The sequence below is a fragment of the Balaenoptera ricei genome, chromosome 15 (assembly GCF_028023285.1).
Source record: "Balaenoptera ricei isolate mBalRic1 chromosome 15, mBalRic1.hap2, whole genome shotgun sequence".
Classification (NCBI taxonomy): domain Eukaryota; kingdom Metazoa; phylum Chordata; class Mammalia; order Artiodactyla; family Balaenopteridae; genus Balaenoptera; species Balaenoptera ricei.
Genome location: NC_082653.1, coordinates 84,208,042 through 84,222,763, shown reverse-complemented (window position 1 = coordinate 84,222,763; position 14,722 = coordinate 84,208,042). Strand labels below are relative to the sequence as shown.

Below are 14,722 nucleotides of genomic sequence, written 5' to 3'. Positions count from 1 at the left end.
GGTCTCGAAGAAGTTGAGTTTCGGGCTGCGGTGGTGGGGCGAGCTGCCCGCGCTGCCGGGACCGAGGCGGGCCTGCAGACCGCCCGCCGCCCCCCCAGGACCTGGCTGGTCGCCCCCTAAGACCGCCCGCCACCCCCAGGTCCATCCGCCGGAGCAGGCGGTGTGTTCTCTGGGCCGCAGGCGAGGAGCGGGCCCGGGTCGGGAGGTGCCTGGGTGCGCGGCTCTGCAGGGACCGGAGGAGGGGGGAGGGGAGCCGGCTTCTGGGCGCTTGGTCTCGGGCATCGAAACAGGTGTCTAGGTGGTTTCCATCTAACTGAAATGTCTGAGTACACATAAAGTTTTAACCTTCTTGGGAGAAATCGTGACTACGGCATGGTGTGGTAGCAATAACAGGTCACCGTTTTGTTCAGGCTCTTGTGCTGCCAGTGACAGAAGACCTAATTCGAGGTAGCTTATATAGTAATACTGCCATGTGAGCGCCGGCTAGGTGCCAGGCTCTGGTGTAAGTGCTGTACGTGGACCTTGGGATGGAGAAAGAAAAATAAAACCGAAACAAAAAGGAGATGCGACTGATGAAAGGCCAGGCACAGCCAGACAAAGGTTGAAGCAGTGTCACTTGGACCTAGAGTCCCTCCCTTCCTGTCTGGTTCTTGCTCCTTCCTGAGGACGCACTGGGGAAGCCCTCCATGGGTTGACTCCAGAGGGAGAAAAGGCAGAAGCCTCTGATTCACCCTGGATGGCGTTATGGAGTTTTGTGTGTAATGAGGGAATGGCATTTGTGGACTGGCTTAATCTGGAGATGTGGGTTGTTATGGATGATATGTTTGTGTCCCCCCCAGAATTCATACCTTGAAACCCTAATCGCCAGTGGGATGGTGTTTGGAGACAGGGCCTTTGGGAGGTAATTAGGTCATGAGGGTGGAGCCCTGATGAAGAGACTAGTGCCTTCATAAGAAGAGACACAAAAGACCTCACGCCTCTTCCCCTTGTGAGGATACAGTAAGAGGGTTGCTGTCTTCAAGCCAGGAATCAGGCTGTCCCCAGACGCCATCTCTCCTGGTGCCTTGATCTTGGACTTTCAGCTTCCAGAATTGTGAGAAATATTTGTTGTTTAAGCCCCCAGTCTGTGCTATTTTTGTTGTAGCAGCCTGAGCTAAGACCCATAGCATAAGGGCTCAGCCAGACAGAGGGGGTGGTTCCTCAGAGGAAAATTAGGGTACTATTAGCGGGAGCGGGAGTGGCCGCTAGTCTGCAGAAACATTAGTCTCAAAGTAGAGACCACTGGATTCTGTTCTGTGTGTGACACTTTGTAGCCATTTCTTCTCTCTGGCCTTGGTTTCTACTTTAGAAGAAGCGTGAATTCGGAGCTCTCCAAGGTCCTTGCAGTGCTCATGGGCTGTGACAGAGTTCAGTGCCAGTTTTCCTGGATTCAGGGTCTGACCCAGTGGACCCTCTGCGGACCCATGTTCCTCCCCATCGGCCACCCCCACCCCCCAGTCCTTCCAGCCTTCACAGAGCTGACCCTTCAGTTATTGTCAGGAGGTCTGCATTTCTCTGCCCTCACCACAACTGATTATCCTCATTCCTATTTCTGCTTTTTTATCTTAACTTTCATTTCCTGTTTCTTTTTTTAAAAAATTTATTTATTTTTGGCTGCATTGGGTCTTCACTGCTGCACACGGGCTTTCTCTAGTTGCAGTGAGTGGGGGCTACTCTTCGTTGCGGTGTGTGGGCTTCTCATTGCGGTGGCTTCTCTTGTTGCGGAGCACGGGCTCTAGGCTCTTGGGCTTCAGTAGTTGTGGCACGCGGGCTCAGTAGTTGTGGCTTGTGGGCTCTAGAGCGCAGGCTCAGTAGTTGTGGCGCACGGGCTTAGTTGCTCCGTGGCATGTGGGATCTTCCCGGACCAGGGCTTGAACCCGCGTCGCCTGCATTGGCAGGCGGATTCTTAACCACTGCGCCACCAGGGAAGTCCCCATGTCCTGTTTCTTCTCCATCCTAACCCTGCCACTTCTCTCCTGGGCCAGACACAGTGGGTTCAGGTTCCAGGCCCATCACTTAACTATGTGAGTCACTCACTCTCTGAGCCTGGGTCCTCCTCGTCAGCAAAATGGGAATAACACCACCACCTGCCTCTTTGGGTTGGAGGGAGGATGAAGTGAGAAAGTGCATGTGGAGCATTTATGGCGGTGCTTGGCACCCACAGGGCACTCACATATTCCTAGTATTATTCTTATCATCTCTGTGTAGCTGGGTTGGTGCACTTGCCATTTGCATCACTGCTTAGTGGAAGTTCCAGAAACACTTGAGCAACAACCCTGGATCCAGCACCCTCCCAAATGATTGATGGAGAGATGCTTTCAAGGTGACGCACGTTACCGTGTATATTCTGGTATTTGGGACAGGGAGGGATGGCTGGACTGATGCCAGGATGGGCTGGCTAGACTTTCCCAGTGGTTGCCCATCAGCCATAGGCAAGAGCTCAGGCTCTTCCCAACAGCTTTCCCCCCGGCTCCACGTTTTGTGGTAGCCTCGTCTCCCGTGAACCTGTAAGCTTGAGCCTTGGCAGAAGTCCCTATGCGGGCCCTCCCCACTCCGTCAGACCCCTAGGCTTCCCCCACGCAGCTCCCACTGTCACAACGTCCCACCCACCTTCCTTCTTCCACTGTCCATTCTCATTCAGGCTCAAGTCTCAAATCAAAGGTCAAGTCTTACTGAACCCAAGGGAAAGCAGATCTGCGTTATTATGCCCTCATACTTTGTACTTTCTCCATTCTAGCCCCTCACATGTTGTACTGTAATTGTTTGTCTTCCCATCTGTCTCCCTGACCACACTGTGAGATCTCCAAGGGAGTGTCTTTCTTACTGACATTGGAATTTCCAGAGCTTTACCATTGCCTAACACACAATAGGTACTCAATTTTTATTAAAGGAATGAATATCCCTCCCTCAGTCCCCCAGATAATGGGTAAGTCATGCACTAAAAAATGTTGGAAGAGCCTGAACAAAAAGGGTATAGATTAGCAGAACCGGCCCTCACACATCTCAGCCCCCTGCGTCTCCCCCCACCTCCACCAGCACTGTGCGTGGCTCTCTTCACCCTCTCATGACGCAGTAGGCTCTCCGCCATGTGCCAGATGGAGGTGGCCAGGTTGTTCCTAAACTCTCTGATGGCATATCTCTTTGTTAATCACTGTTTGAAGTTTCCTTTCTCTGTGGAAACTATTATTCACTCGGAGTAACCTCTTACTCACAAGTGGTACACAGTGTTTTCACTTTAATTCTGCTTACAGTCATTCCTCCCGTGTAAAGCCAATCAGTCAGATGTCTGCTGTGAGCCTGGTACTCCTAGGGCGGGACCCTGGGCACACTGCCTTCTCCAGGTCCCTTCTCACCACTCAGCCGGCGGTGCCCAGCTCCCGGGGTGGCCCACACCGCACAGGTCCTTCCTTTACACTCTGCTAACGAAATTAATTTCAACACTTTCGTTTTTCCTTTGATACTTACGGTGCTAGATGAAGCAGCTAAATATGTGCTGTTTCCCCCATCTCTGGCAAAGGGAAACTTGCAGAAACGGTCTGTAGAAAAATGCAACTCAAAGTTCATGTGCACGTCCAGATTCACATATCCAAGTACAGGCGATGATGCCTTGAAGTGAAGACGTGATGTTTTTGTGTCTAAGAGAAAACGTACAAAACCTCTAAAAGCAAACAAACAAGAGTGAGCAAAACCTGGAAGCCAGTGAGAGTCGCTGCCCCAGCCGCCTGACCCTCGCCCAGTTATGCAAAGTCATGTAAACACAGCCAAGTCAAGCGTTCATTTGACAAACATTTTAGGAGTGCTTACTATGTGTTAGGCTCCGTGCAAGCGCCGTTGGGAGTTCAGATTGGTCAAGAGACCTTTTCACCTGGAGCTGAAAAGGTCCAAGAGGGGAGAGAGAAATACATTAGAAGGCAGGAAAGACTGTAACCCGTAAGGGTTTTTTTGAGTTGTGTGTATAAAGGCAATTAATTAGGGGTTAAGGAGGAGAAACTGATAAGGTCAGGGGTGAAGTACGAGGGTCAGGAGTAGACCAAAAGATGACCCAGGGTAATTTGCTTAGCATAAGCTATGCTCCAGGAAGCAAAATAAAACTTGCACTCATACCTTCAATCCCTAGTGTTTATATACCTGTAGGTATGTGGGTCTCTGTATTTATCTATTATCTGCCAGAAGCTTCTTAGGCAGGACCCACCTTCCACTTGCTTTCTGTGTTACCCTGCGCTACGCCACATGACGGCTACTGGTTGACAGCAGTTTGAGGAGCTTCTAATGGCACTAAACTCGCACAGAATGTTCAAAAGCAGACCACCAGGGACTTCCCTGGTAGCGCAGTGGATAAGAATCTACCTGCCAATGCAGGGGACACGGGTTCGAGCCCTGGTCCGGGAAGATCCCACATGCCGCAGAACAGCTGAGCCCATGTGCCACAACTACTGAGCCTGCGCTCTAGAGCCCGTGAGCCACAACTACTGAGCCCGCATGCCACAACTACTGAAGCCCGTGTGCCTAGAGCCCATGCTCCGCAACAAGAGAAGCCTGCGCACCGCAATGAAGAGTAGCCCCCGCTCGTCGCAACTAGAGAAAGCCTGCATGCAGCAACAAAGACCCAACGCAGCCAAAAATAAATAAATTTATATTAAAAAAAAAAAAAAGGGCTTCCCTGGTGGCGCAGTGGTTGAGAATCTGCCTGCCAATGCAGGGTACACGGGTTCGAGCCCTGGTCTGGGAAGATCCCACATGCCGCGGAGCGGCTGGGCCCGTGAGCCACAATTACTGAGCCTGCGCGTCTGGAGCCTGTGCTCCACAACAAGAGAGGCCGCGATAGTGAGGGGCCCGCGCACCGCGATGAAGAGTGGCCCCCACTTGCCACAACTAGAGAAAGCCCTCGCACAGAAACGAAGACCCAACACAGCCATAAATAAATAAATAAATAAATAAAAAAGGACAAAGATAAGCATAGATAAAAGACTATAAAAATGAAAAAAAAAAAAAAAAAAAAAAAAACAGTCGTCCCGTAGACCCATTCAGTGGCAGGGCTGAGACTGATGCCCAGGGCTAGGTACAGGAACTTTACTGTCCCTTCCATCTTGCTTTGGCCCCGGGGGGTGGGACGGGTGGTGAACACTGGTCACCAGTGGCAGCGTTCTCACCCCCTTGCATGGTTGCTGGTCTCAGATCCCACATGAACAGAGAGCTCACCCTGCCTGGACTGGAGACCCCTGGCAGGAAGCTCCTGAGGTCCCCTCGCAAGAATAAGTCCCAGCAGCAGCTCTTCAGTTACTTGCAAGCCAATAAATGCGCAGGTGCAGAGAGAAAAACTCCAGGCTCCTGCTCTAAAGAGCTTGCTGCTTACCCTCCTAAAACACCAGCTGTATCTTACTGCTACCTTGAATGCCTTGCATATAAAATTCCTGAATTCCTCTTTCTGGTCCCCCATTGTGTTTCCAAGTATATATTTCAGGGGTCAAGTACTCTGTGTGAAATCTCTTTTCCAATTTATATTTTACAGTTATGGTCACGCCTCTTTCCCCCCAAGTAATAAAGCTCATCTATTAAAGGAAGGTTTAGGAATGCAAATTTCGGGGTTGTTTGACAAGCTACTTCACTGCCTGGTGTGGTTCTTTGGGCATCATGGTAAGTACTTGACAGATACTAGTGAACGGTGAGAGGTGGGGCAGGTCGTGGAGAGAGAGGATGAATCTGATTTAGGTATTGAGAGGCTTCCATAGGTTACCTAAGATAAATGTCGCCTGATCCGAAGGAAGGCCAATTAAGGAAAGCTTCATAAAGGAAATTCCTCCAGAAAGTGAAAAGGACCAGCAAGGGGTCGGGAGCAGCAGGGGATCCCCAAGCAGGGCCTCTGACCACCAAGAAGGCAGGCGAGCTTGCCCTGAAACCACACAAGGAAGCCACTTCCATCCCAGGTAGAAAGGAGTCAGTTGGATAACTGTGTATGTGGGCCAGGGGTCTATGAGAGCCCAGACCCTCGTCCGCACTTGACCAAGGACGACCCTCGGGCCCAGGGTGGGAGGTCACGTGGTGGGTCCAGAGGCAGCTGGGGTTCACCCTTCAGCGCCTGGCTCCTGACCCCTACATTGCTGCCTCTCTGAGCAGTTTTCTGATTTCTCTGACGGGGCGACAGTTTAGCAGAGGCTGGAATACAGTAAAGGAACGAGGATGTGGCTCTCTCAGGGGAGAGGGAAGTGGACAGAGGGAACGTCAAGTGCAAAGGCCCGGGACCAGCAGGGAGGCCAGGTGGCTGGAGACCCGGCGCAGGACACCTTGAGGGAGACGGCCCCTGGGTCTACGGCAAAGCCACAAGCTCATAGTGAAACTCCGAAGGGAACCGTTACTATGATGTGTACACAAAGGGAGCTGTAACTGCAGAAGATGGGGGAGTAATAGACCGTGTTTAGGTTTCACTGATTTCATTGAGTAGGTGTGGCAGACAGACCCTAGAGTGGCCCCCGAGATCTCTGCCCGCCATATAACCCCCTCCCTTGAATGGGGGCTGACCCGTGACATCCTTCTAGCTGGCAGAACACTGTAAAGAGAAAGGGATTTTGCAGGTGTAATTAAGGTGCCCAATCAGCTGATTCTGAGTTAATTGAAATGAAGATTATCCTGGTCGAGCTTGGCTTAATTAGGGAAAAGCCCTTTGAAGAGAGACTTGGCTCTTTGAGGCTAGGAAATCTCTCTCCTGCTGTCCTTGCAGAGGCAAACAGCCGGGCTGTGAATAGCCTCCGGGGACCGGGGGCAGCCTCTGGATCCCAGGGCAGCCAACAGCCAGCAAGAAGCCAGGACCCTCAGTCATCAGCTGTGAGGAAATGAATCCTGTAAACACCTTGCATGGGCCTGGCAGCGGATTCTCCTCACTGAGACCTCCAGGTAAGAATGCAGCCCGGTCAACCCCTTGATAGCAGCCTTGTGAGACCCTGAGCAGAAGACCAGCTAAGCTGAGCCCAGACTCCTGACCCACGGAAACTGTGAGATAATTAATGGGCATTGTTTTCAGCTGCTAAACCTGTGGTCCTCTCTTGTGTAGCACAGAAAACTAATACAGTGGGCGACTGCTAACGTATAGGTATGCTGTCCACCCCACGCCCCGCCCCGTCCCGATTATAAAGTGGTGCTGTGTACTTGTTTCTGTCTGTGTAAGTAGAAACCGGTAAAGGCATGGACCAAGGGACAAAGCTAGTGGCTCCCAAAAAGCAGGAAGTGTCCACACTGGTGGTCACTCATGAGAACCAGGAGGGGTCTGCCCCAGCACTCACACACAGAAGCCAGGTAACGAGCAGGCCCAGCAGGGTGTTCCCAGATCCTGCGCTCCCCAGGTGTCCTAAAGAGAAACCTTAACCACGAAGATTCAACCCTTCATTTCTGGGCGATGGAATTTCTAGATGGCCTTGCTAATTTTAATGCAATACTAATAAGACACACATACTGTTTAATAATGCTAACAGATCAAGTCACTAATTCATAATGACAGGACCAGGTCAGTCAGTCGATCAGAAAAACCCAAAGATGGATACGTAATCCTGTATTACCAAGCAAGATTTTACAAATGCATCGTTTTAGGGGAGACACAAGGTGGCAAAGAATTAAAACCTATGCGAAGGGTTTGAGCTTTCAAATCTGATCGATGTAGCAAATGGCATTTACATATAAACAGCAACTTTCATCTGATGGCCTTGGGAAGAGCCGTCTAGGTCCAGCCCTATCCAGGAATTACTCCATCTATAACCAAAATGCCTTAACTCGGCTGATTAGAGATGGTATTCTTCTCTGGGGCCGTCAATCCTGGAAAAATATCAAAGTAAAGATAGCTGTAACCCGAAAAAGGTATTTGAAAAAAAAATAAAGGAAATAACGAAGATGTTAGTTAAATCCATGATGTTGATATTTGGAGTAAGAAATTGGTTTTGTAATCATCACATTAATACAAGCTTTATCTGCTGTCTGAGGTGTTTGCAATATTCAAAAGAATCAACCATGCCATATTTATAACTTCAGGTTACATTGTTTAAGAGAATTACTTTAATTTATTTGTAATCGTTGTTTAGATGTGCAAAACAAAGAAAGATGTGTAAAATTTGGTTCATTGGACATGAGAGTTACATTGAGCATTAAACAAAGTGCAAGGAGTGTGGATGCTCCTGGGACAATTGGGAACCCCATCAGCAAGTGAAGGGGATCTGGGTATGGAATCCCAGCTGGGGGACGTGGCCTTCCAGCAAGCAGGGACATATATTGATCAGACAGAGGACAGAGATCATGGGTATCTGAGTGGAGGAGCAAAGATCTCCAAGTGGAAAAAACAAATTGCGCAACAAGACAGAACACGTCCCCACGTGGGGAAAAGGCAACCCTAGTCTATTACATATACATGTAACTGACAGGAAAGATGACAAGATCCACTCCACACCATTCACCAAGATTGCTGGGTGGGGGGCAGCAGGGGGACGGTCAGGTCTCACCGAATGTCAATGCTTGATGTGCCGCTGCCCTGTGCAGGGGCCCCAGGCAGCAGCCGGTGCTCGGAGGCAATAACCACACTTGGCTGATGGTCGCTCACTTGGTGCCACGTGCTGTGTCCTGGACCTCTCACAAAGATCGGATGAGTACGTGCTATTAGTACCTCATTTTACAGTTGAGGAAACTGAGTCACGAGTGGGCTCCTCCTTAGCAGGCTAAGGAGACAGAGGAGTGGACCCCAGACTGCCTGACCTCCTGGCACCTGCATCGTGGAGGCTCTTAGGCATGGTGTGAGGGGCGCCTGGAGAGATGGGAGGCCTGCAGGTGACAGAGGCCAGGACCCGCAGCCCCGAGATGGAAAAGCAGGCTGTGTCGCCTTTAAAAGAAAGATCACACGATTACACCTCCAACAGGCTACAGGTAGGAAGACAGGAAGGAGACCGGTTTTCACTAAAGGCCACTCCTCCTAAATGAAAGAGGGGTAAGGGTTACGTAGTGGGTAGCGCCAAAGACCAAAACTTACGCTACAGCACCCAGCTCTGCTTGCTGTAAGGATGTGCACTGCAGGTAACAGTTCAGTTTGCCAATGGGTTCCTTGCGCAAGGCGGTTCGTGGTAAGCATCTGGGAACCCTCCCACGCAGCACACCTGTTACCGCTTTCCACCTGCAGCAGCTGAAAGTACGGACAGCCCCGGGAGCACAGGACACGCCCCGGACTGAGTGCACACCTCTGGGATCCTCCCGCCGGCTCCCTGCACAGGCCCCGGGTACCCCCTCCTCCTGGCGGAGGTGCACGACCCCACTCCCCTTTCCTTGGGTCTTTGTCAAAACGGCAGAAGGAACTTGTCCTCAGAAAGTAAAGGGAGGAACCCGCGAAAGCAAACGAATGAACAGTGGCCCCATTTGAGGGGGGCCAGGCTCCTGGAATTTCAGGGGTTATTCGTGTCAGCATTCTCCACCCCTCCAGTCCAGGCTGACACTTTCTAGGGACACAGGAAAAAGCCTGACACTGGGCCTTTGTCTTTGGTGCCGGTCACATTTTGTCCTCACCTGAGTGGCTCTCCCGCCCCTTCTGACCATAAGTTATGGTTTTCATCGAGGATCCCCTGGGCAGTGCTCTTAAACGGGCTTCTCACCGAACCCTCCCAGCTCCCAGAGGTGAAATCTGGTTGGTGGCACCTCGAGCCTCTTCCTAGTGGCGGGACTCCAGGCTCAGAACCTGAGAATCTTGGATTGTGAGCCAGCATTCTGTCCCCACAGAGGCCCGGCCCTGCCCAGCTCCTCCCGGCCTTCCTGTCGCACGATGGCCCTGCCCCCGTGGCCTTCTCCATCACTCATTCATGTCGGCCCCTGCCCATCTTCTGCTGGAGCGTAAGGGGACTCTTCCTGGCCCCCGTCCTCAGGCTCCCGCCCACCGCCCAGGGGCATCTCACTGACGCCAGCCATGTCCACCGTGCAGGCAGCAGGTAGGAGCCACCGAACAGGGCTGGAGAGGGGGGCCAGGGTGGGCCTGGCCGGAGGAGGGTATGGAGCAGGTGGGGTGGGGGAGAGGGGCCCTCACGGCAGAGGCGGCCTCTTCTTCCTGAGGACCCCTGCCCTCTGCAGTCTTCCGGGCCGCTTGTTTTACAAAGCCAGGGCCCCATGACGACATGGTTTCTTCTGCTTCTCTCTGCGGCCTACAGGAAAACTGAGTTATGTGGCAGAATAGAATAATGACCGAGAGAGCAGGAGACCAAGACTCTCCCAGGCCCTGCAGGGCCCCTTAAAAATCACTCACGATGGGGGGAGGCGGATGGGTGACCCACAGAGGTCCCGCCCTGACCTAAGGAAGTGACCTCTCCCCTCAGCTTGGGAGTGGTCATTTGCTTGCCCCCAACCAAGGAAGATGCCTGGTTGTCACCAGATTCAGTGCTCTGGTAAATGGTAACGAGTCCACTTGGCGGCAGATTTCAAAGGGAAGTACTTTCTGTAAATCTGAGTAACTTTCACTGACGCCTGGCAGAGGGTAGAAAATTTGAGCGGTCCATCATTTCCCCTGAATGATATTCTGTAATCACAGAAAACACCGAGTGAGTCCCAAAGAGCGGTCGTCATCTTAACGAATGTCTCCCCTACTTCCTGGGCACTCTTGATTTTATAAAACCAGGAATGGCCTTCTGGAATGGTCCAGACCTATTTCTAGCCTGAAGCGGGGTTGGGGGTGGGGTGGGGGACACACCTCACAGTCTCTGGGCCGGAGCTCAGTCTGGAGGCAGAAGGACCTAGGTTTGAACCCTCACCTGGGCAAGTGACCCTGAGTTCCATTAGACATTCATTGAGCACCTACTACATTACAGGCACTGGGAAGACAGAGATAAGATACAGAGGAGGGTTCAGTGGACCCAGCTCAGTGGGGATGTGGCCTCTTTCCTCCAAGTTGGGGGTGATACCTGAGTATCACAGCCTTGATACGAAGTATGAGTCCCCACAGCGTCCAACGCACAGCAGGAGCCGGACACACGTTGGTTTCTCCCTCGAAGTTCCATTTAGAATTGGCGATTCTGTCATTCTGGAAGGTGATGGGGTAAAACTGCCCCCACAGAAGAGAGGTTGTTGTATTTCTGAAAGGATGGTGGACATCTTCGTGTAAGAAAGCCCGGCTCCCAGAGGTGAAGTGACTTGTCCAAGTCACACAGGGAGTTTGTAGAACCGTCAGGATGGGGACCGCATGCCTCCTCAGCATCCAAATGTGGCTGAAGTTTTCTTGGACTCCGCCTGCCCTCAGTCAAGAAGTCCTGGAGGAGCACCCTGTTCTTTTACTCTGAATGTGGCAGACGTAAAAGGTGTTCAGTTCATTTTGCGCGTGGTTGCCATAAATGTGTGGACTTTTGTGTTTTAGCTCATCGTTAGTCCAGATACATCACTGACATCTATTGATACTGCAGTGCTTTTCAGAGGTTTTGAGTACAGCTGCTTGGTAACTTATTTAGATAGAAACTTTCTATTCAGAACTCACTCTCTGTTCTTGCGAGAATTGCTAGAAAATGTTGACTTAAAGAGATGCTTCTGTGTTTCATTGCACAAGTAAGTGTGTTCTACCGGGCAGGATTATGCAGTGAGGACCACCTCTTAGAGACTGAAGGGCGTAGTATGGATTTAAATATAGTAATACATCCAGGCAGACCTCGGGGGTATTTTGGGTTTGGTTCCAGACCACCGCAATAAAGCGGGTCACACAATTTTTTCTTTTCCCAGTGCATAGAAAAGTTATGTTTACAACACACTGTAGTCTGTTAAGTGTGCAATAGCATTAGATCTAAAAAAACAATGTGCATACCTTAATTAAAAAATAATTTATTGATAAAAAATACTAATCCTCATCTTAGCCTTCGGTGAGTCGTAGTAGTAACATTAAAGATCGCTGATCATAGATCACCATCACAAAGATAATAATAATGCAAAAGCTTGAAATATTGGGACAATTACCAAATGTGCCGCGGAGACATGAAGTGAGCAAATGCTGTTGGAAAACTGGCGCCGACAGACTTGCCGCGGGCCTTCAACTTGTAAAAAATGCAGGTCTGCAAAGTGCAGTGAAGCAAAGTGCCCTAAAACAAGGTCTGCCCGTGTATTGTACTTGTGATAAGACTGACCTCGTGATTTGCATGAAATTGTTGTTTGTGTTGTGTAAAAACATCTGTGCTTAATTTCTAAAATATTTAGAAAGATTTTCCTGGTAGAACTGTAAGATTTGCCATCAAACGGAAAACTCGGTTTTCATCTAAGGTAAACATTTAGCAAATATTTGGCAAGGGCTTTCTCCAAGCCAGGCACTTGTAATCAGTTACAGCCTTGAATTTGGAAATGATATTTGCTTCCTTTTTTTAAAATTTTACTTTATTTTTGCCACAATCCCGACCACGTGAGGTGCTCGCTTCTCAGATGTGCAGGCAGCCCACGTGACGGGTTATCAGCACTTCTCAAAGCCTGCCAGGAAGGGCGCAGCCCCGGTTTTGGTTTCCTTTGGCTACATCTGAGGACAGTCCTTGGTGACAGTCAAGGTCTGGAGGACAGTGGCACCTTCCCTGGCCCCCTGGCCAGGGGCCAGCACGTCCCCTACCCGACAAGGTCCCCTGCTGAGTGCTCCCAGCGAAAACATGTACGGATAGCAGTTAAAATCATATTCTCACTTCTATGGAACTGGCAATGCTAAAAAAATTCCTTTGTTAATGTATGCATGATATAAAAGTGGATTGGGAGCAGAATTTCAGAGACCTGAAAAATATGCACAGAGGAAGGTATGTTTCCAAGCCTTCTTCAAGAAGAAAGTGTTTCTGTTAAAATCAGCACACGGTGGCTGGCTTTTCTCTCATGCGTTTGTCATGGAGGCCACGTGCGGGCATCGTTAGGGTCACCTGTGCTGGATCAGGGATCCAGAGATCCACCTTCCGTGGCCGGGAGATGGCGGAAAGGTCACGGAACCTCTCTGTGCCTCAGTTTCCTCGTCAAGCGATTGGGGGATGTTGGTGCCTACTTCTCAGGATGGCCCCAAGGATGAGCTGAGATAGGAAGTAGCTTGGAGGTGAGGTTACTCCCGGAGGCTGGCCTTGCTTCCTGTTTCATATAGAAAACAGAAGCAATCAGAAGCGAGCGTCCCCTCCCTCCTCCCGCCCACCTGCCCGAGTGCCCACGTGCTCCACCTTCTCCCGCTTCTGTGGGTGGCTCGTCTGGGACTCTGCCAGGGACCCCACCCCCTTTTTCCTCCTCCCCCCCTCTTTCTCTCACACCCCCCTAGTCTGCATCCAATTGTTCCCACCAACTTACAAACTGTGCTGTTACTTCCCCTTTCCCTTAAAACACTGGCAAACTGGCAAACACACAAAAGCTGGTCCTTCCGGCCTCCTCATGGCTGGCTCTCCGACCTCCTTCCAGACTCTGCCCACCTACTGGACCAGCCTCTCTGAACAGCAAAGTAAAATCGCACACCACTCACTGCACCGCCTTGCCTGCCTCACTCCCTATGCCCTTGACCTGCTCATTCTGACCCCCGCCACCCCATTGGAGTGTCAGCTCCACAAGGCAGGATGTTGCCAGTTTTGTTGCCTCCTAGGGCAGAGTGTCTGCTCCAAAATACTTGTGGGTGAACTGCCACTGAGACGGCCCAGGTCTTTATCCGAAGGATAGTGCTTCACGGACGCGCACACTTGCCTTTGGTTAGGTGTCGCTTCAGGATGTGTGCATTCCAGGTCCACCTGGGCTGCTCAGCCTTCCCACCCGTCCCGTCCCCTCCTGTTGGCTCCTCCTGACCCACATCCAGGTCCTGGCACCACTGTCACCTGAGCTTGAGACCCGAGCGTCCTGAGTCTCCCATGTCCACCCAGGAGGTCGCCAGGTCTTAGCGGGCTCTTCACCTCACGCACCTCGCCTCTCCTCCCCGTTCCTGCAGCTGTCCCTTCCTCGTTGATCCCCCTGCCCCTCTCACCCTTCACGCTGCTGCCGAAGTCATTTTTCTAATAGGAGATCTGATGCTCCTACTTCTCTGTTTCAACTCCCAGCGGTTCAGCGCCCTCCCAGGGCTCCGGCCGCACCAGGTGACCTAGAGTCTCGGCAGGTAGTGGGCTGCTGCTCTCTGGGACCGCAGTTCACTCTGCCTGGAATGCTCGTCCCTTGGTCCCTCAGGACCAGTCACTGCTGGCCATACTTTCAGGTGGGGCACTTTCGGGGCACCCAGGGTTCACGGGCACCTCTAACTCTCCCCCCACAAGCCTCGCTTGCTGCACTGCTGTAGTGAGGCTTCCTACTGGACCGCTCCTTTTCCATGGCCAGTTATCTTTGTTCCCCTCAGGCCTTGCTTGGGGGAAGCTTGGAGAGCCGGTCACCCTCCGCTCAATGCAGGAATGACAGGGAGGGGCCTGCTTTGTTGGGAAGTCCCACATCCTGTCATTCACTGAGACGGATTTCCAAGCTGGGGGGCACTACTGGGGGTGAAAATCTATTATTGGAAGAGAAGGGAGCCTGAGGCTATGGATTCTTCAGAGTTTGATCTGTAAACACAGACACGTGAGGAAGGGAAAAGTAACTATGAAATTGAAGGGACATCTGCCAACTTGAGTCTGATAGGAAAGGCTGAGGGGTAGGCGGGGAAGGATGGGGGCCCCGCAGGAGTGTCCACAGCTGACGAATCTTAGGAGGCCTGCCCTGAACCCACTTTTCCTCGCTCCTTGGTGGG

The 14,722-nt window shown here is 51.4% G+C and overlaps 1 long non-coding RNA gene across 5 annotated transcripts; it reads left to right on the top strand.

The window, feature by feature from the left end:
• Positions 1-5: 5 nt before the first annotated feature.
• On the top strand, positions 6-11,861 carry LOC132348384 (uncharacterized). 5 transcript variants are annotated; one of them, XR_009497451.1, is made up of 6 exons: positions 6-160; positions 5,549-5,673; positions 6,755-6,927; positions 8,726-8,934; positions 9,775-9,980; positions 10,851-11,861. It is a non-coding gene; the product is annotated as an uncharacterized LOC132348384 (long non-coding RNA). The 5 variants fall into 5 exon arrangements; XR_009497450.1 differs by lacking the exon at positions 8,726-8,934 and adding an exon at positions 2,248-2,362; XR_009497449.1 differs by lacking the exon at positions 8,726-8,934.
• Positions 11,862-14,722: the final 2,861 nt, after the last annotated feature.